Genomic DNA, 24,136 nt, shown 5'->3' with positions numbered 1-24,136 from the left:
TTTCTGAAGGATCGTGTGAAACTAAAAATAATGTAAGGGTGCTAAAAACTCAGTTTTGCATCACAGAAGTATTTTTTTAATAGACCTCAATCTTCACAGTAGTTCAAAACAGTTCAAGTTCTTCACAGTTTAATTAACAAGTTCTCACCCTGGCTTTGAGAAAAAAATAATAAGCCAGTAAGCCACACTGCTGTTAGACCAAGTCACTGAAACAATGTGGCTGTACCAGAAATATCATGTATACATAAATTCCAAGCGCATCTCAATTTGTCCGTCTGTGCTTTCCAAACTTGTAAGTGATAGTAAATAATGAGCGGTCGATCTGAAATCAGGTAGGCACGGTAAAATTGAAAAAGTCACGCTAAGCTGTTCATCAAAATTTCAGCCTGGGACGATATTTTTCTGCACAGCCCTGCTATATTGAGAGAGATTATGGTAATATGGTTTGCTTTGAGAGTGGCATATTGAAAAGAAGTCCGGTGGGATCGAAAAGAGAGTGCGGAGAGAGGAATATGGCCCTGAGCAATTTCACTGTGTTTACACAGCGCCTCACAACAAGACTGCCACGTAAACTCAGCCTGATGGAGCCCAGGGCACGCAGTGGACAAACAGTGACCAGCTCGCGGACTGTAAGAATCCTGCTGCCTTCATGTGCCGTCGAAAATATCCTTCCACTTCTGAAGTCGTGATTGCGTTTGTTGTCGGAAAGAACAGGAATCTTGGAAACGATGGGTTTATTCTTCCCTATTTTGAGGAAGATATTATTAAAGCCAAAATTATTTTTAGTGTCCCATTCACTGACCACAAAATAAACATTCACAGCGCTGCTGACGATTCTGGAATTTTGGTCAAATACAAGCTATTTGCTCTATGCTTCACATGATTAATCATATATGTAAATATGTGTTATTTTAATAAGACAAGGTGATGTAGCTGTTGTGAAATAACTAATAAAGCACCTGTCATTAGTGTTGTAGTACTCGAGACCGGTCTCGAGACCACTTTTTGATGGTCTCGGTCTCATCCCGGACTTGTCTCGGTCTCGGACATTGAGGACTTTGGATTTTTTTTCAAGACCAGACAAGACTGTGAAAATACACTCTTAGAAGAAAAGGTTCTATATAGAACCTTAAAAGGTTCTATCAGTGCTACGTATTTGGAACCCCTAAAAGGTTCTATACAGTCTTAAAAAAAGGGTTCCTCTGGGTTCTATATAGAACCCTGGGGTTCCATACTTGGCCAATAGAACCTTTTACCAAAAAAAATGGTTCTATATAGAACCATTTTGGAGTTCTATATATGAAGCGGGGATGGAACCATTTCTGGTTCTAAATAGAACCATTTCTTTTAAGAGTGTATCACTAATTTGGTAGTATATTCAATCATTTTTGTTAACATCCTTGCTTTTATTGTATGTAAAACGTACTAATTCAAATCCAAGCAATAACATGACTCATTGGTCATTGCTAATTATGTATTTTTGTTACCGCTGCCTGTCACCCATGTATCCATGTTCATGTATTGTTAATAAAAGGAGGAGAAAAGTGAAGACTTGTTTTACATTCTGTACTAAATGATGGAAGTCACCCAGGAGTATTGAATAAAGATGGTTTATTTCAGCTTTGAGTGTTAAATATCTTTGTTTTTATGGGAATGTGGATCTTTTAGATCAATCTGAGAAGATTTCAGATCAATCTATTTTTGATCATGTTTCACATTATTGTGTCATGTAGTGTGGGGCGCTGGTCTTGGTCTTGTCTCGGTCTCGATACACTCTGGTCTTGGTCTTTTCTTGGTCTCGGCCCCTAAAAGTCTTGGTCTTGACTCGGTCTCGATACACTCTGGTCTTGGTCTTGTCTTGGTCTCAGCCCCTAAGTCTTGGTCTTGACTCGGTCTCGCCCTCCCATGGTCTTGGTCTTGTCTTGGTCTCAGCCCCTAAAAGTCTTGGTCTTGACTCGGTCTCGCCCTCCCTTGGTCTTGGTCTTGTCTTGGTCTCGGGCTCGGCCCCTAAAAGTCTTGGTCTTGTCTCAGTCTCGATACACTCTGGTCTTGGTCTTGTCTTGGTCTTGGGTTAGGTGGTTTTGACTACAACACTACCTGTCATCGCAATCGTCATGGTTCTAGTTTATGGCATGCTCAACCCGGGAACTCGGGTATCAAAATTATCCCTGAGATTCCCAGTGGTAAATACAACATGAGAGGGCTATCATGTCTATTTTTAACTAGGAAATTCGTATTTATGATAATTCCGATGAAGGCAGCAACACAAAGATGCTGCTGTAAAACACAACTACAATTGCATTTGGTGTATTTGCAAGTAGGAATAAAGACAAGAGGTAGAGATATAAATATAGTAAAATTACGAATGAGATCTCTTTATGGGATCAGAGCAATGAGATTAAATGGAGACTTATCCCCTGAGAAAAAGTGTGCAAGGAAAATGTAATGTAATCTCGAGTATTTCTCATCCAATCCAACAAAATAAGCTTACTGTGCGACTGATTGAATTCAATTCATTTTATAGCTCTTTTACCTGTTCACCCAAAGTGTGTGCACATAAAGCCATCTCTCAGTACTAAATAGAGTACTTAAACAGTCAAATACACACAAAACAATGTTAAAATGCAAGTATTCATGTGAACACAATATGTTTGAAAGTAAACCGTTGGAAAAAATCCATGTGTAACAGTATAATGGAATCATGTGTCAGGTCTTAAAGTGACAGCAGCCTAATATATCCGCTGCTAAATTGTGAGATATTAAAAATATCGATATGGCAGCATTTCCCCATGGTATCACTGCACAATTGTGGTCAGTAAATATGCTGAGTAGCATAAGTAAAGTGAGTAAAGGCATTTGCAATGTTTCAAAATATTTCTGTTTCAAATAAATGCAGTTCTTTAAAACTTCTATTCATCAAAGAATCCTTTTAAAAAAGGTTTACTCAAAATATTATTCAGCACTGTTCTCAAAATTGATCATAAGAAATGTTTTTAGCACCAAATTAGCATGTTACAATAATTTCTGAAGGTGACATTTTAAAATATTGCAATATTACCTATTGTTATATTACAATATCACTGTTTTTAATGTATTTTGGTCAAATTAATGCAGCCTTGAGCATAAGAGACTTATTTTAAAAGCATACTGTAAAAAAAAAAAAAGTTGATACTTGAATGAAACAAAACTGAGATCTCATGAGCTATGAAAAAGCAACCATTGAGCAATAACATTTTCCTTCAGGGACAAAAGCAATTAGAGAGAGAGAAAAAAACAAAAACAAGAGCAATCGACACCCGGTGGCCAGAGAGAAAGACGGAGCCTGAGAGAGATGTGTTTCCTGTTTTAATCTCAAAGGAACACACCGTGCAGGATGTGGGGATGCTCTCGCTCCAGTGGGAGGCGGGATGGCACACCGACGACTCCAAGGCAACCAATTTGTTTGTTTATTGTCTTGGTGTTTTGTCGTGGTCACAGTTCATTGCAGTCTGCCTCCACTCCAGCACGCTCTTTTAAATGGCATCTATAAAACATGCGGCCTCTGTCGCCCGTATTCCTCGTCCCTCTCTCATGCACTGTCGTTTTTGTATCCCCCTTTCTTTATCCGTCCCTTTATCCCTTCTCTCTCATTCCCTCTTTCCAGTATCTCCGTCTCTCTCTTTCTCTCTCTCTCTCTCTCTCTCTCTCTCTCTCTCTCTCTCTCTTTGTCTCTCACTCCTCACATCAGTCAGGCATTATGTGGTGGCACAGAAGCTTCCAGGATGCCCACTCACATTCTCTGCGCTCACAAAGCCGCCCTGCTCTCTGCTAAATCCAATCGCACATGGAGCTGCATTCAAGAAAGAGCACATCGGCACAGGGAAGAACCAAAATATCCTCAAGGTTATGCGATTTTAGACTAATGAGTCCCAACTAGCTCCTTAAGTGGTGAACAACTAAGTACAATTTAAAGGTGAAGTAACGTCTGCACCATTACAGAGTCACCAAACGGAATTGCAAAACAATGACTGTTTTCGAATTGGTTTCCTGATCATTTCACCGGTTTTCTAATTGGTTGGACTAAAAGAAAGTTACGCCCCCAAACTCACATCATTGGATGAGTTGGTTGCTATGTCTGGCTGCAAACAGTATGATGAGATATCTTAGACCTATGAATGGTCAGTGCGTGGTAGATTACTTATAAATTGTATTCTGTTACTGATTACAAATTACATGAAAACAATTGCAGTTAGTAACCTAATCCATTAAATTACACATTTAAAGGGATACTCCACTTTTTTGGGGAAATTTTACAACTCCTCCAGAGTTAAACAGTTGGGTTTTACCGTTTTCGAATCCTTTTAGCCGATTTTCTGATATTTAGAAGAATATCAGTAACCAGACAGTTTCTGGTCTCATTGACAACAGAATCTGTCTGGTTACTGATATTCTTCTAAATATCAGGAAATCGGCTGAAAGGATTCGAAAATGGTAAACCCCAACTTTTTAACTCTGAGGGAGTTGTAAAAAGAGCCTATTTCCAAAAAAAGTGGAGTATCCCTTTAAGGTAGTATAATTGACTGTCTAAAAAACAAAATCATGGGATTAATCACAATGATTTTCTATACACTCTAAAAAAAAATGCTGGGTTGTTTTAACCCAATTTTGGGTCATATTTGGACAGACCCATTTGCATTTGAAACAACCCAGCATTTTTTTAGAGGTCTCAACACATTCTCATCCCAAGACGTCATCTACAGGTAACTGTCGCTTTTGACCATATCTCAACATCCAACGTTTTAGGGTACCCTTTAACATCAATTAGATGACGATCCTAGGGCGTCATCTAACTGACGTTTTACCTTTAGCGTCAGTTAGATGACACGGGTAGGTTTGGGTCTGGGGTAGGGTTAGGATTAGATAGCGTCATCTAACTGACGTTAAAGGGTACCCTAAAACGTCGCACGTCGGATGTAGACGTTTGGTCAAAAGTGTAAGTTAGATGACGTCTTGGAATGATATTAAAACACATTTTAGGCTTAATTTTAAGAAATGTGCATTATGCAATAAAGAAATACTCCAAATAAAGTTTAATTATAATATTCAAATCAGTAAGTCTACATGATAATGTCAGTAAATATGTTAATGGTTTTGTGGCATATACTTAGTATTAAATCAATGTATTTTAACGGCACTTTAGTATGGATTTTTTTTTTTCCACTACGTTCATTTTCCCATTAAATTATAAAAACATTATTTTTGGACAACGTCCAGTTGTTGAACAGAACCTATAAATCACATTGAAAGGACGTTCTGTTAACATTATTCTGTTAACGTTATTCGAGGTTTTGAGAACCTTCCTTGTTAGCTGGTATAATAAACGTGCCCATAACAAGAAGCCCCAGTCTTCCCATTTACCGTCTTCACTTAGCTTGTTTTCATTCGTTTTAGCGCATCCACCTGGTTTTTTACATTCTTGCAGAGCTAGCATGGATAATGAAGCAGCATTGGGGATTTTTCCTCCGTCGAATCTTAATCTTTGGGTTTGTAATTAAAAGTACTAAAGCAGTCTCAAAACAGCATGCTTGAATTACCAATTCAGAGCCACTGCAGAGCATTGAATCTGCAAATATAGCAGCAATAGCACACATTGAGATGGATGTCACACTCCACGTAATGTGTCCAAAGCTCAGTTGCGTAGCCAATTGAGAAAGCTGTGATGGCTCATAGGAGCCGTGGCTTATCTTACTGTTTGTGTGTGCAAGAACAATGACAAAGCCTCTACAAAATAACAATACACAGTCAAGTGACAGCACTGACCAAGAGGAAGAGAAGATGATGCTGGTCCTAATGATGGCCACACAGATAAATGAATACTTTTATTCAGCAAGGATGCATTCAATTGATCAAACGTGACAGTGAAGACATTAACTGTTTAAATGCTGTTCTACTGAACCTTCTATTCATCAATGAATCCTAAAAAAAATGCATTATGGTTTCCACAAATATATTAAGCATCACAACGGTTTTCAACATTGATAATAATCCGAAATGTTTTTTTCAAGCAGGAAATCAGCATATTAGAATGATTTCTGAAGGATCATGTGACACTGTAGACTGGAGTAATGATGCTGATGTCATATGCTCAAAAACATTATTTTAAAATACATAAAATACAATTACAATTTAAAAAGTTACTTTAAATTGTAATAATATTTCACGATATTATAATTTTTGCGCAAATAAAGGCAAAAAAATCCAAACTTTTGAATGGTAGTGCATATTTATTAAACTTACTAATTATTATATTTTGAAGACAACTGAAACAAAAAGACTATGGCTGGCAAATACCTTATCATTAGTACTCTAATGTTTAGTGATAAAAATCAAATTATTCTAAAGATGTCATGTCATGGTAATGTTCCCAAATGTACCCACTATTGAAATGTTATGTTAGATGTATAAATCATGTCTAGTAATCGATCGCTTATTTTATGGTAAAAAATAGAACTGCGAAATGAACAACAGCATTTAAAATGACTTGCATACATATGTTATAAGGTTCAGATAAAGTACAAAAGCAAGTAATCATTTGGTTTTATTGAACATCCTAACCCAACACATGTTGGTCTTTTGACTAAAAAGCTCTTAGTTGCTGAGCCCTTGTTACAAGTTCCCTGTGTTTCATCCGTTCCTTGCTAACAGAGACCAGACTGGCTGCGTGATTTCAATTTGACACAGCAACAGTGTGATTGCACCGAGCCGAGCCTCATTTCTGAGGCAGGAAGACAATGGCAGATCTATCTGGCATCGGGTGCAGTTCCCTCACAAGCATGCAAAGCAATATCTCCAAATTACAGCCTCTAGAATTCGACAGGCTAAAGGCCGAGGACACGACTAGAGCGTTCTGTTCCCCGGGAAACAAAACAGGCCGGGCCTCTCGCACTTCTGCCTCGTCTCTGCAATAAATCACCTGCCATCTCATGCATGCGGAGTGATCTTAAATACCCCTCCCTCCAAACAATGATGATCTATGATCGCTCGTGTGGCTAGAAATATAAGTTGGATCAATATAGAAGATGCAGAGACATTTCGCTTCAGGACAATGATTTTACACTAGACATCAGGAGGCAGAAGTAAACACAAAAATAATAATTAAAATAAGATGTAAAATGTAATACTATCATAAACATGAATTTTGCACACATTGTAGGACATACGAGACAAATAAAATGTCCAGAACTGGATGCAACCCATATGAGGAGGTAGTGGATGGAAATCTATATTTATTTTTATGTATCGATATAACAAAACAATTTACTAATTAATATTTATATAGGCCTATTATTTACCAACAACCAAAAACATATTTTTTGGGGAAAAAGCGTAATCAATTTGGTTATATATGTATTATTTATCAAATAAATATTCTTAATAATATTATAATAAAATATTAATAATAATTGTGTATTAACTAATAAATACTGTATATATATATATATATATATATATATATATATATATATAATTGCTTAAAAGCAACCCAATTGGCAACCCAGCGCTGGGTAAATATTGGACAGAACACATGCTGGGTTAAATTAACCCAGTGACTTTTTAAGCCAGCTGGCTGGGTTGTTGAGAAAACCCAAGATGTCATTTTTTACCATTAAAGTAGTAGTTCACTTTTGAAAAAACTTTTGCTGAGAATTTAATTTACTTTTTTTTTTTAAATGAGCGATCGCTTCACTTGATAAGACCCTTATTCATCTACTGGAATTGTTTAAAGCCTTTTGAACAGTTTGCAGTTTGCACTGAAACTGTCTTTTTGACCTTGAACTGTTTGGTGCCCATTATTATATGGAGAAAAAACCTGGAATGTTTTCATCAAAAACCTTAATTTCTTTTCGACTGAAGAAAGAATGACATGGACATCTTGGATGACATGGGGGTGAGTAAATTATCAGCAAAAGTTTTTTTAAAAGTGTACTACTTCTTTAATGGTTTTTAATTTGCTATTCTGGTTTATTTTTGCTGGGTTATTCTTATAATTTCAACCTTTGCTTTACTGTAAAACTATGAATTAAGAAATAATGAAGAACATATTTAAACTGTCAAAATAATCTTTTTTAATGCTTGTCAACTGACATTCACAAATGTGTTAAAATTGGAAGCACATTAAATTTAAATGCAAAACTCATTTAGTGCTGCAAGTTAAATATTGTCAGTTTGAATATATATAGTAGATATATACAGTATATATATATATATATATATATATACAGTATATATATACACTCTCTATATATATACTGTGTATATATACATACATATATATATATATATATATATATATATATTATATATATATATATATATATATATGAAGAGTTCAGATGCAAAAGCCTCTAAGTGCCATTTGAAATTTTCTTGTAGAATGATAATTTTTATCAAGCTTGTATATTTAAGTTCAGTGATTTCACTTAAATAGCAATGATAATTACCTTTTAATTGTTATTTAAGTGAAATTACTGAACTTAAATATACAAGTTTGATAAAAATGATCATTCTACAAGAAAATTTCAAATGGCATTTAGAGGCTTTTGCATCTGAACTCTTCATATATACACACACATATATATATATACATACAGTATATTGTATTATAATTTGCATTAGAATTGCATTTAGACCAGCAAGCCTTTTTTTCTGTATTGCGAACCACCACTTGAGAACCACTGATGTGGGAAACAAAAAGGCAGCTAGACACCACCTGCTTACCAGTAGCTTCTATTCCTGAAATCATTGTGCAATAGTAGAAGTGATTCATGCACCTGCTTCTTACACACATGTACACTTGCAGAGGAAAACTAAATGTGATCAAGATATGCTTCATGTGTAGTTCACAGATCCATTAGTCTTGTTCTAATGTTGCTGACCTTAAAAGCAAATGTTAAGTCCTCCATAATTGCTAGCGCAAATGTCTATATAGAAAAGTATCTTGTCATCCTATTACTGCTAACGATTGCCGCATTGACCTGCCTTAGAGGAAGTCTGAGAGCTCTTCCTACGTGCTAGACCGCCATCTATCTATATCTCACAGATCAGAAGGTCACACGCTCTCAAACGGATAGTACCGGAGCTTGACCACGGCTACAAACGAGAAATGACTGTTTGAATCTAACTGGCCTTTACCATAATGCTTAGAAAAGCACTCTTCATTAAAATGCTGTCATTTTCAGTTTAGGATATCAAGTTCATGTTCATTAGTGGAAAAACAACATTGTTCTTTGTAAAAGGAGAAATGCCAGAGATTATTTTCATCTTGTCAAGAGCAATATTCTGAGAAAATATGAAAGCTACTTTTGCTGCAACCTCTAGTTAAGGAACGGTTCCGCTAAAGATAAAATGTCTGTCATCATCAAACCTATGACACTTCTTGATGTTCGAGTTTTGCATGAATGCAGGAGTGAATGAGATTTGAAAAAGATTTTCAGTGAATGCTTCCGACTTGTGATGCAGTCCGAATCTTAACTGTGTTCGTTGGCCAGAGGAGAACTGGCTCTCCTGGTTTCTCCCAAGGTTTTTTCTTCTTCATTCTGTCACCTAATGGTTCCTTGCCATTGTCGCCTCTGGTTTTCTTAATTGTAGAAACTTAATATTATTGATCTGACTGTCCTGACGCTGTTGACTGAGAACTGAACTGAGCTGGATGACGATGCTTTATAGATGAAATGAACTGATTTAATAATTGATGATCTTTTCAACGGAAATGAATCAACAATGAACTGACTTCAGCTGAACTACTGACAAAATGAATCATGTTATCACTGTAAAGCTGCTTTGAAACAATATTTATTGTATAAAGCACTATGTAAGTAAAGGTGACTTGACTTGAATAATAGCTTACATTTTGGTATTTTCTTCAAATTACAAATCTAGTCATAAGTCATACAAACTGTTTTATATGGTACTTCGTTGCACTGTAAATAAAAAAAATCATTGAATATGTTTTACAAGAAACTACACTCTAAACAATGCTGGGTTGTTTGAACCCAAATTTGGGTAAAATATGGAAAACCCAAATGTTGGGTTAAACATGTAATTTCAAATTTCAACTTTCACTTTCAACTATAATTTTTTTTAGTTGTATTTTTAAAGGGATAGTCCACTTTTTTGGAAATAGGCTCATTTTACAACTCCCCCAGAGTTATACAGTTGAATTTTACCGTTTTCGAATGAATTCAGCCGATTTTATGCTATTTATTTAGAAGAATATCAGTAACCAATTCAGTTTCTGGTCTCATTGACTTCCATACACTCTAAAAAATGCTGGGTTGTTTTAACCCAACTTTGTGTCAAATATGGACAAACCCAGCCATTGGGTTACATTTTTTAATTACATTTTTAACCCAACGTTTGGGTTTGTCCATATTTGGCCCAAAGTTGGGTTAAAACAACCCAGCATTTTTAAAGTGTAGTATATATTTTTTTCCTACTATGGAAGTCAATGAGACCAGAAACTGTCTGGTTACTGATATTCTTCTAATTATCAAAAAATCGTCTGAATGCTTTCGAAAATGGTGAAACTCAACTGTTTAACTCTAGGGTAGTTGTAAAATGAGCCTATTTCCCAAAAAAGTGGAGTATCCCTTTAACCCAACATTTGGGTTTGTCCATATTTTACCCAAATTTGGGTTCAAATAACCCAGCATTGTTTAGAGTGCACTATTCCAGCCTTACAACATCAACAATTCCCATTTAATTCATTGAGCTGCTCTTCTAATTAGATGTGAAATTTATTTAGCCTGGCTAACGCCATACCACGTATCATTGAGAATGAGACATGGTCTGGAAACCACATGTTCATTTTCTCATGTTTGAGGCGTGGTTTATGAATGCCCAGAGCCGTATTATTGGTTGTTACGAATGTCTATCAAATGCGCCTGTATGCAGCTCATAGCCAATCATTTCAATAATAGCAGCTGATGTATGTAGAGCGATAGAAAATTAGACGAGGAAGAAGACGATGGGTCAGAGATTTAGGAGATTTATGTACTGTATACACAAAGACTGTATCAAAAGGTAACTTTGCGTTTGCTGCCAAGATGGATCCATAGATATAAACAAGCTTCGGTGTGTCGCATGTACAACGTTATCGTCTTGCCGCTCCCTCCCCGTTCTGTGATTGGTTCCCTATCTCAGGTGGAAATTGGGTTCATGGTGCCCAGGCTGCCTAGCAGCGTGAATAAAATCATGCGGCGGCGAGCCAGCATGGGGAAACCCAGGCTAAAATTTATTAGCAATTTCTGAGTGAAAACTGTTTCAAAGTAGACGCGTGGAAATAAGCAGCCGGGACATTGTGCAAAATATCTTATTTTGAGTTCATACAGGTTTTGTAAGTAAATAATGAATTTTGAATTCTGTAGTTTCAGAATTTGTATTTATGAGTGTTAATAACTGGATTCATCAGAATCAGAAAATGTGCTTGTCTTGCACACACAAGGATTTCTCTGTGGGGTTCTCTGCAGAAAATGATCTGAAACGCCAATATGTGGGTGAAAGCGAGCGTCTGTTTCTGTAATGCACTGTGATCTGTCATCAGACTGTCAAATGATGCTCTGAGATGCGAGACAGATTGCGATGGCTTTGACCTTTGTTTTGCGTGACCCGGAAAGCGTAACCAATTTAAGATGCCCAGCAGACACATTGACTTTAACAGAGCAGCGCCACGTTTCGCAGCGGAAACAAACGGGGTTGTGGTCTGTCTGTCAGCAATCCCCACAAATAACACGGCACAATAAAATCATCGCCCAACAGGCCCACAGGCGTTTTCAAAGGCTGCTGACGGCGATCTATAAAGCACAGTAATGGGTCACTTGTCATGGGGCGTGAAAGGGAAGATCTACGGCGGCTCTCCAGTCGCTCTCCTGGGAGCGCAATTAATCAAGGGCGAATAGTATCAGCATGCAACAAAAGCCGTAAGGTTATTACAGCCGCTGTTCTGCTGGATGAAATGCGATGATAGCGCTAATTGCAAAAAACAGCTGACCGCACACGAGACACGGAAAGCAAGATGAAGGGCAGATGAAAAGGATGGAGACAAAGGGAGGGGATGTAAAAGGAGGAGAAGTTGTGCAGAGAGTTGGCCAAGTCAGGGCCGGCCCTGCTGACAAGATAAGCAGGGGTGTTCGCTTTCATTTCTGCAGCTCTGCTCTTGTTTTACGGCATGGTTCATTTTCATTTTGACACTTAGGAATTCATTACAGGCTATTAGCGAATAAGCTATGGGACTTGATTACTAACACTTAGGCTGCATCCAATATCACACACTCCTAGAAAAATGTAGCATAGGGTTCTTTACTCAACTCCAAAAGACATTTTATGCTAAAAAAAGGTTCAATAATGAAAAGATAAAGAAAGAACACTTTTGGCACAAAGGTTCTTTAAAGGTTATTATTCATTCATACATTGCATTATTCTGCAACATTTTATAGTTGTTATTAAATTATAATAAATATATATTATAAACTGTTGTAGTAACATTTTAATCATGCTGATTTTTGGAGGATAAAAACTGAAATGGCAGTCTTCGTGTGATATTGATTAATTACATTTTTTAACCCCCATATCTTGAATTTTGTGATCATTCACATGCATTTAATTTTAGGGGTTCCAAATTCGTAGCGCTTTAGAACCTTTTAAGGTTCTATATAGAACCTTTTCTTCTAAGAGTCTTCTTGAGGAGGTTCTTATTTTGAATAAGTGATTACTTCACGACCGCAAAAAAAAGTATGTTCTAGGCTATATAGAATTAATGTGTATATGTAATCTGGACGGATACATTCGCCATGTTGTTATTGTCATGTGACCTACACTCTAAAAATGCTGGGTTGTTTTAACCCAATTTTGAGTCAAATATGGACAAACCCAAACGTTGGGTTTAAATGTAATTACAAAATTTAACCCAATCGCTGGCTTTGTCCATTTTTGACCCAAAGTTGGGTTAAAACAAGCCAGCAATTTTTAGAGTGTACCAGCGTCAGTTGCGTCGCCTCACCATCATTCACAAATCCTCTCTCGTGGCCTCATGGGAAAGAAAAATGTCCACCATATGCACATTTCAGAATCTCGCCAGAAGAAGTAGGTCATCCGGGTACTGTTTAATGAGCTCTGTGAATTCGGACATACTTCTTTTTCCACATACTGTTTTTCGCCTACTACATAGTAAGAGGTTTACAATTTGGGATCTCAGTGATGGTTTTTACCATTAAACATTTGTAATGACATTTGTATAGTAAAAAAGTAAAAGCAGTTACTTGTCCCTTTTTGGACTGACTAGCCAAAATGCAAAAACAAGCCATAGACATGAATAAAAGAACACATACAGTATTATACACTTTATATTTAATGGTATTTGATGATTTTTAGTTTCCATTTAATTGATTAAAGGGACATGATTTCCAGAAACACTTTGCTCGTTGAAACTCACTTTACATCCTGAGAGAAATCAATAATAGAAGTGGTCTAAATATACAAAATGTGCATTTATCTTCTGTGGAACTATGTTCACTCCTATAAGTGGGAGTTGTAGGTGTGTCAGTTAAAGAATCATGAAGTGAATTGCTATTGGTAATAATTAAGTTGTCATTTGGAAATGTTGGCTGCGTCTGAGACAGCTGACTTGTTGCCGCCCTATCAGGCAATGACAAAACTTGTACAGTTTAATGATCTACAACAAATTATAAAGAGCTTTGGTGATAACAAAGTGATTATTTAATTACTTCAATTGTAATTTATTGCTGGAAATGACATCAAAAGTGGAAAAAGTTGGTCAAAAATATACATTTACAGACACACTGACCACCAACTACAACTTTGAGGCGCCATATTTATTTTTCCTGCTCAACTATCATGGAATCGAGCACGCAGGATTGTGGGATACCATAGGCAGCGCATGATACATGCTTCAAAAATGAATCAGATGAAAGTATCTCAGGATATGTAGACGCAATGTGGCACCAACACTGGATTGGGACGTGCCTCATTGCCTTCTCTGTATCCTGCCTGCAGAGGCAGCATTTTTCAGCTTTCAGACACATAAATCTGTACACATTTTGTGCACTGTTGATGGATAATAGTGAAAAGGCATGCCAGAAAACACTATTTATTTAGCCAGTCCATGAGGAACGTTCGTCACCATTCTCTGTCGCAGCATGGAAACAATGAAATACACAGATAAAACACTTACACTCCAGTTGTGTAACCTTTGCTGTTCACTTTGTTGAACTAAGCGCTAAAAGGCTTCCTAAAAGGCCTGTCTTTGTCAGGATGTGAAAAGAGCTAAAGTTACATGAGAGTGCGCATTTACTTCCATACAATATCTCTTAAATGAACCAAATCACTTCAGAATCATCACATGCATCAAGTCACGTATCATAACGCATCCAAAATAAAAGTTTGTGTTTACATAATATATGTCGGTGCACGGTGTATAATTATTTTATATATATATATATATATATAAATACACAAACATTCTTTTATATATTTAAGAAATATTTTCATGTATATACTGTATATAGATTTATATATAATTTTTATGATATGTAAATATAAATATTTTATATATATATAATATTTTTTTCTTAAATATACATGCATGTGTGTGTATTTATATGTGTATATATATATATATATATATATATATATATATACGAAACAATTATACACAGTGCACCCACATATCCTATGTAAACACAAACTTTTATTTTGGATGCGATTAATCGCGATTAATCGTTTGACAGCCCTATAACTACTCTAAATTTCTTATAGGGCTTTGAATTCTGATGATCTAGAACAAATGAAAATGAGCTTTAGACAAGTGAATACTCAACAACCACAATGCAAGCTGAAAAAATAGCATTCATAACCGCTTCGTCAGATGCCATTTTTATTCTTTGAAACGACCAATGAACTCCACACACAAACTTATGGAATCGTTGTGAGTGAAGTAGACACACACACACACACACACACACAGTATAATAATGACTTTAAATACCACTAGATGGAGCAATTTCAGTGAATATGATGTTAAAATTGCTGTGTTTCAATTGAGATAAATTGTTAAGGGCACTTCGGAGTGAGAACAATCATGGCCAGCATATTCAAGTGCTCAAAACCGGCCACTTCAATATGAGACTTTCAGAATGAAGGATTTCGAAGGGAACTACTAATATACACTTCGCTCCCATGATCCTTTGAGCAGGCAAGCAGCGTCCACAATTGTGCAACCACTGCGCCTCCAAGATGACGCAGAAGTGTTTGGGGTTTTTTTTGGTCCCCTATACACCCTTCATCCCTTCGAAGCTCTCATTTTTCAAAGGTAAACCCTTCGAAGGGATTAGGGCACAGGGATGAGCCCTTCGGATTGTTCCAAAAGCATTTTACTTCGATAAAGTGTGACATACTTCTGGGGAAAACCCATAACCCATGCATACAGTACCGTACACATGTATGGGTAAGTACACTAAGTACATTGCAAGTGCACATACTGTAAAATAAAGTAAAACCAAAAATGTGAAGGGAGATTGATTGGATTGCTTTTTAATGGGAACATCAGTCGGTTCCAATATGGATTTTCCTACCGCCTGATAATGACAAGGCAGCATTTTGAAGATTTTCAACACAGTCATTGAATTTATTTGCAGAGGTGCACCTGTACTGCGGCCTGCAGCACAGATGCTGACTGACTATAATAATACTTCAGTAATTATGGGTAATGTGACATTGATCTGCAACCCCAACAACACTCAGCCGATCCAAACCAGACGATTTAACTTTCAGATCCACCAGCACAGAGGATTCCGCATCGGTCGGCTGGACGTTACAACATATGTCCAACTTTAGTGGTCACCATCATCATCTCTCTATTATTAACTACCCAATCCATCGACATTATATCACCATCAGCTTTACCATTAACATCTTCATATCAACAGCTCTATATCATTAATCAAAATTACACACAGATATGAAATAAATACATAGCCTAGTAAATCTGCATGATCACTACACTTAAATCAGGAAGGTAGAATAGCTGTAGAATAGAGAGAAGGGTTGTGTGTGTGTGTGTGTTTATTTGTTTAATTTGGAACTAAAATTATAACAATAGCCTATATTAAAAATAAATAACAATTATTATAAAATCTCACACCATTTCCAACATCCTTTATGCTCAGTAACTCAGCGCATTTTTTGTTCTTATTTCAAAGCTAATTTCTAATATAAAATAATTTAGGACTTACCTGTCGTTGAGCCGTCAATAAAAGTGAAGGGATAATAACGGTCTCATTTGCTTTTCATTGTCAGAAGTAAAACCCCAGCAGTGCCAAAGACTGATAATTTCCCTTTGCGCAAAAACGATCCCGAGAAAAGCATCACCTACAGATTCAAACAAGAACGCAAATCAAATTAAAACGATTCCTGCACCAGTTCAGAAAGTCTCAAATGAGTCCTTCAAACTCCCACTCTCCAAAGTTCCTTCAGATGCGTCTGAACTTTGCGCGCTGGAACGGATCTGAATAAGCATGGGTGATGAGATCTTTAGTTGCAGTTGTTATAACGAAGGGTTCAAATATCCATTCTAGGCGTCTCGTGTGGTTGTGAAGTGAGGGCTTTGGGCTGCTGCAGTCATGTGTTCTGGATGGCTCCTCGCTGTGTTGTGTGGAGAGGGATGGTGAGATGCTCGACTCGCCTCTCAAGTGTTCAGCACTTCAAGCATCCGGAGGAACCCATGGGAGATCATTCTGCGCGCGCCCGGCGCTGTGGAGAGATGGCGCCCCCTGGTGGCTACTGACTCGTTACACGTGATAAATGAATTTGGATTACAAAATATAAGACCCATTGACATGTGGATGGAAGCCCATTTCCGCCACATATACACTTTTATATCGGGAATTTCGGCATTTTATTTATAATTACGATTTTTTTAAGACATAATTTTGACTTGTCATCTCATAAATTTGACTTAGTATGTAAATGTTGACTTTTTATGTCATAATGACTTCGTTTCCCATTATGTGGAAATGGGCTTCCATACATTTGCTTACAGGCGTATCTTTTCATTATAATTTAAAATCAATTTATGATTAAAAATAATAATTTTTTTAATTAATATTAAATTAATATATTTAGATATATATTTCTTAAAGATGTCGAATTTTTTAGATAAAAATTCGTAATTGTGACATACTAGTCATAGTTATGAGCTTAACAAGTCGAAATTATGACATCCTAAGACATAACATCACAATTATGACTTTGTATGTATAATTATTACTTTTATGTATTTTTATTTTTTTTTGTATGTTGTATGTATTTTCACATTTTATTAATGATTATGATCATGATAAATTATAAATTTTGACTTTAATGTATAAAATTTAATTTGGTCATATTTATTAATTAGCGGTTTTTTTTTTTATGTGGCAGAAATGTGCTTCCATACATTTGCTTAGAGGCATATCTTTTCATAATAATACTTATGATAAATATTTAATATTAACATATTTTATAACAACTTGTGTGCTATTATAGCTACAACTCAAGAGAAATATTGTCATTGAAAAATGTCAAATGAAAACAAGCATATTCATTTTTAAAAACTCTAGCATAATTTGTTTGCAGATGCAACTTGATTTGAGATGTTGAACATGGAAAGAAGTTAAGTTGGTTTAAAAATGAAAAATACTCTTGGAATCAAAAGTAGTGTAATACAGATCAAAACACATCTATGAACCCCAAATTGCATGGAACTTTGATCACTAATCGTTTATTTAATCTTGATTAAATAAGTGATTGTTGAAATGTGCATCATTGCACGTGCATGTTTTTGCTCAGAATATGGCCGGGTCTCACTCATAAAATGGTTGCATATGGTAATTCCAGTACTATTATGACTTCATCAGATTGCTCTGGCTTGCCACTTCCATAAGAAGCAGATGGGAAGAATAATCAATGAGGTCAGTGATTGCTTTGGCTCAGGGATGATGCACAGTACATTAGTGTTCACCTTTAATGACCATATACACTCTACCAGCATCATAAACAAAACCCTCCCGCTGATGGCTCGTGCCCTGCACAAACCGATCAATGCTTTTTGCTGTTGTTGTTGCCTTTTGTACGGTTCGTCCATTTTAATAACTTTTACAAATATACATTTTTAAAAACAGATAAATAAATCCAAAATATCAGGTCATCTAATGACCCAAATGCAACATGAAGTCAGTATCAAATAGGTTATTCTCACAAAAACATGAAAATGAAAAGACAACATGAAATGAAGCCTGTTTATGACAGGTTTTTGACATTATTTTCATGACAACACATTGTCATTAGTCTATTTGCATTTTCCTATTCCTTATTGGAATACAACAGATTTCTTTTTATTATTATTATCTAGAGGTGCAAAAATTAGCAATAATACCATAAAGTTGAAATACTTCACAATCAATTAATTAACTAAAATGATATTTGTGTTTCACATAACAGACATTTTTTTTTTTTTTGCATTACACACTGTAAAAATGAATATGCTTTATCTAATCAATAAAATTGTGGCAACAGATTACAAGCAATATTATTTATTAAATTGAACAAATAAGAATTGAGTAATAGTTAATCAAATTTACATTCTAATTAATTCTAATTTGTACAATTTAATTAATAATATTGTTTGAAATATGTTGCCACAATTTTATTAATTAGATAAAGCATATTATTTCTTTCAGTGCACTGTAAAACTGAATACGACAGAATATGTTAAATCTAATAAATAAAATTGAGGCAACGGATTACAATCAATATTATTAATTAAATTTAACAAATTAGAATTGAGTAACAATTAACCAAATGAATTACTTAAAAGTTAACCATTTAAAATTAGTAGAATTTACACATTTTTTTTAAACAAAAATATCGGAAAAACACATTAGCTTTTAAAATGTCGGAAAAACAAATAGAGTTCAGTGATTCAGGTCAAATGATTGTGAATTAATGATTATATTAAAACATAACACCATCAAATCACCTTTCATTTGTTCATCTGGCGGTTATAATTCACGTATAACAGCCAAACAACATCTAAAGTTAATGATTTAAGGGTTAAGAGCCCAACAAAAACACACACTGATCTCCATAATGGTGACTTAAAAATGACGGTTTTGTCCTTCAGTGATTCTGCTTGTTAACATCAGGTGTTATTCCGATGTTTTTGTTTAGAAAAATGTGTAAATTAATCATTTCAAATGGTTACATTTTAAGTAATTCATTTGGTTAATTATTATGGGTGGATGGAATTCAATATGTTTGTTTGTTTGTTTGTTTGTATTACAGTAGTGAGAATGATATTAGGAGGAATGTGTTATATACTGTCATAATGTTAAAAAATATATGGTCCTAACATAAACAAACCTCTTTTCACATTTTCTTGTTCTTTTTCTTGATTTACCCAAATAAATGAACATGCCATGTAAAGTGATGTGATTTAGAAAACCACCAACATTTGCAGCTCTTATGCTCAGATGAACAGCTGTTTATTTTTATGTGCTATATGCAATTAACAAGCAAAACCGATCCAAGACCAGTAACACAAACACAATATTCCCGTCCTCAGCTGTGGTGGTGTAGCACATGGAAGAGCTGAATTCTGGAGTAATCTGTCCTCATTATCATGATGGATGTGTGTCTGTGGGACTGCGTTATATAACCTTTGCTCTGAAGGTGCTTCATCTTCGCTGGTCGGGTAATATTCCCAAAGAATTGATGGCAATGCATCAAAACAAAATTGAGGCAGGACGCCGCTGCATCCAGGTTGCAATACATGACATGATTGTGAAATAACAGCTGATGTAATGGCATGCCCTTGGGTCATTTGCACGAATTCTGAATCCTAACGGGCGCATGAGAACTAAGTGACAAGTGGCTCACATCTGCCTTATGCTGAGGATAAGGACTGCTCACATTTGTCCTTATTTGGAGTTGGAGATAGCACTTTTGGTGCATATCTCATTTAGTCATTCGCTTAAGGGTGAAACTCGAGCCTCTGAGAGAGAGTGTTTCTGAGATTCCTTCGATTCAGGGCCGAGCGGTCCATCATTGTGTGGAGACGCAAGGGAATGAAGCAATTCAGTGACTGTGAGTGGAAGGCTGACTGGGACACAGAGTAGTGTCTTTGAGTGTGTGGAAATACAAGATTTAAGGCCAAGGTGTCATTTTATATAACTTTAACCTTCAACACGTCATTTTTCCGAGAACTATTTGATACGTTTAATAAATTCTTATTCAACATAAAATATATACATTTACTTTAGTTTATTGTACAAAATCATTGTATTATATTTTATTTTTTTATTTTCACACAACCCTGAGTTTGAAATTGTATTAATACATATTGGAAATGAAATGAAATGAAATGAGAACAGGCATGCCATAAACTTTATATAAAATAAATACAAAATAAGAGTGCATATTTAGGCCTACATTTTTGAAAATGATTTGATTGATAAACTCGTATTGAACCTAGTGTAGCAAGAGTTTTTTTTTTATTTTGTTTTATTGTAGAAAATCTCTCTCTCTCTCTCTCTATATATATATATATATATATATATATATTTTTATATATATATACATGTTTTTTTTTGTTTTTTTTTGCAATCACATAACCCGAGTTTGAAATTATTTATACATATCCTAAATTAAATTAAATTAAATATTTTAAATTAAATTAAATGCCATAAACTTTAGATTATATAAACATATAATACATTTAAAGTTCATTTACTCAAAACATATTTAGACTGAAATTTAAGATTTGTGTATTTGAATTGCATATAAAACTTCCATCCATTTGGATTACAGTTTTATTATAAACAAACTAATAAACTTAATGTGATGCATATTTCAGTCATAAATGAAACAGGTAAGATTTCTGTAATAGTACTAATAAACTGAACGTATTTTCAATACAAAATAACCAGGTTTATTTATCATCAATAAATGCATTTTAACTAATGAATATTGCTTGTTCCACATCCATAATTGAACCATGTTCATACTTTAACTGAATAAAAGGAACAGATTCATGCGCAATTTAAATAAATAATTTTTTTTTAGATTAAATCAAATAGATGCAAAGTTAACAATAAACTATGCATGATTTTTGCCAGTATAGAAATCTTACCTGTTTATTATCGTTTTCATTTATGCATGACCGATAAATATGCAACACTTTAAGCTTAATAGTTTGTTAATGTTAAAACAGTGTAATTAATGAACATTTTATTTGTAATTCAAATATATAAATCTTAAATTTAATAGCGTCCATCCAGATGTTTTCCCCGCACCTTTGGGCCGAGATGGGATAGACTCCAGCACTTAGGACAGTATATTAGAACCCTACATAGGAAAGGGGGGTTGGAAAATAGATGGATGGAGTTCATAAAATATTTAGTTTGACCTAATAAGATGTGGCAGAAGAAATGTTTCTGAAACATGCACCACCTTGCTTTCACTAATTTTGTTCACAATTCACCCCTTTTTTAGAAAGTGACTTTTAGCAAAAACCCTGATTTTGTGTAAAAATAAATAAATAAACCTCACATCCAGGAAGACTAAAGTGTAGATAGGGGTATTACTTTATTTTATTTTTACTCTTAACTGTTTTTATTTATTTATTTATTGATTGCATTTACTGAATGAGCACTGTGCCACTGTTCGTCCGACTGTTACTGTACTTCATTTTATTTTTGATACTGTATTTTATTTTTATTATTATGATTTTTTTATTCTAAACTGTTTTAATTATTCTGATTTCTTTTGATTATTTTAATTTCTTCCATGTAAAGCACTTTGAATTGCCACTGTGTATGAAATGTGCTATATAAATAAACTTGCCTTGCCTTGCCTTGCCTAGTCCAGTCTAGGGTACAGCTATTGCGTCAAAATAAGATGGCTCGAAAAAAAATCATCCAAATTCAAAGGGCCTCCTCTGTGACTGGATGAATGCAGCTTGTCTTGAGCTTTGAAACTAAATTGAAGTGTAATGTGGAAAGAGAGAGGGGGGGGGGGGGGGCTATGTACACATTACTGTGTTCATTTACACTTTAATCAATAGATTCTCTCAATATAACCTGTTATCGTCAGCAATGGTTGATCCAAAGCTTTCATTTCCTCTGGAAAATCAATGTTTTAGCATGATGGAAAATAAACATGTATGATTTTCAGAACAATGACACAGAAATTGTAATAGCAAGGTTTATAGTCAAATTCTGTGTTGGTGTTGTTGTTGTTGTTTGGGCAAATGCTTGCAATTTCACGTGAGAGCCAGTAGATGTCAGTCTTTAGCTTAGAATGAGAGAGTTCTGGAACACTTTAGTGATTCATGAGTGAATGAAATGTTTTATCTACCGTTTTCTTTTGTTTTTATAATGGAAAATGTTTCAATTTTTGAATTTTGTTTTTTTTAAATCTACCATTTCAGAGTAAATGTTATAAACATCTTGTAAAAAAAATGAAGTACAAGCAACTTGGATGTTTAAGTCATTTCAACTTAAATTACATTAACTGACAACCAAAAGAAAATGTGTTGAATCTTCATTAACTTATAAAAGTTGAAAATGGCTTAACCTATTTTGGTTAAAGCAATGTGAAAACATATGTTGTCAACTTTTTGATCTTATATATTTTATACTGTGATGAGTTCATTTAAGAAAGTAGTTGTTGTAGTTTTAATACAATTTATTCTCAGCATTAGCCTACATTAGGTCAAAAGTTTTAATGTTTTTTTTTAAAGAAGTCTCTTATGTTCATCAAGCCTTCGTTTATTTGATAAAAAAAACTCCAATAACAAAAACAGTAATAATGTGAAATGTTATTACAATTTAAAATAGGCCTAATGTTTTTCTGTTTGAATATGCTTTTAAAAATAATTTATTTCTGTGATGCAAAGCTGAATTTGTGTCACATGATCCTTCAGAAATCATTTTTTCTGTGCTGATGCAAATTCAACCTTATTGTAAAGTGTTTGCTCAATTTTTTTGTAATTGAATTAACTAAAAAAATTAAACAAGCGAGAAACAATCTTTTAGTGTAAATTAAAAACAAAAACAAATGTTGATCAGTGTAATATTATGAGTAATAATATTGTGCAATATTGCAAGTCTTATTAAGTTTTGTAATAAAGCAGCTTTGCTTTGTTAGCTCTGATGAACAAACTGAAATTTAAATTATTCAGTGATTAATTGGCTTTAAAAATGGGGGTCCAGAACTTACTGTCCATGAGCAAACATGGCAGATTTCAAAACCTGTTGTCTTATCTTTCATTTTGTATATTTATTAATTCATTATTTCATGTATAGGTTTGTTTGTTTACTTATTTAGATGAAATATTCCTTGGATGTTCACATAATTTGATCGTTTTGCATACTGGCCCCAAACGAATGAGATGAATTAACATAAAGATAATGTGTTCTGACTGTGAAGAGGTGGAAGAGCTGCTCTCCACATTAAGATGTCTGCTAGGCAACTAAATGTTAATTACTCTTGTGGGCAATCATTGCTATGATAATACTGCTGATATCACTCAAAGATTATTGTTTTCAAGTACCTGCTTCATTTTGAGTGCGAAGAGAAGCTGAGAGAGAAGGGATGGAGATAAAGCAACATCCTGAACAATAGCAGGCACACTCTTAAGATTATATAGATAAAATAAATAGATGAATGTAAAAAAAAAAAGTTACCGTGATAGTAACAATAGATTTTTTACATTTTCCGAAAAAATAATGTGAGTGCTTTCCCCCATGATGCTAGGGTGTTGCTATGTAATCTACACTGTAAAAAATAAAACATAATTTTTACGGTAACCGGCTGCTGTGGTTGCCAGAACTTTACCGTGGTTTTACAGACTTAACATAAAATTTACAGTAACATATCGTATTACATTATCTGATATAATGTTAATTTACAGACATATTTAAGTACTAATATCTGTTTTGTACTATTGTAATACACTGAAAACCACCAATCACAATAGTGATGAGAGTCACATGATCAATCAAAGCTCAACACAAGCAGCTAACAAAATTGTTAGACCTGCTAT

General features: G+C 34.8%; 1 protein-coding gene across 1 annotated transcript in view; it reads right to left on the bottom strand.

The window, feature by feature from the left end:
• The window catches only part of tafa3a (TAFA chemokine like family member 3a), a 100,141-nt gene extending 83,465 nt beyond the window's left edge, over nucleotides 1-16,676 (bottom strand). The window contains exon 1 of the mRNA XM_039693494.2: nucleotides 16,287-16,676. The gene's annotated coding sequence lies outside the window, so the exon portion shown is untranslated. The remainder of the gene's footprint in view (nucleotides 1-16,286) is intronic.
• Between the last annotated feature and the right edge of the window lie 7,460 nt (nucleotides 16,677-24,136).

This window comes from Pimephales promelas, chromosome 8 (genome assembly GCF_988280905.1).
Source record: "Pimephales promelas chromosome 8, fPimPro1.hap1.1, whole genome shotgun sequence".
Taxonomy (NCBI): Eukaryota; Metazoa; Chordata; class Actinopteri; order Cypriniformes; family Leuciscidae; genus Pimephales; species Pimephales promelas.
This window is presented reverse-complemented; position numbering and strand designations above follow the sequence as displayed.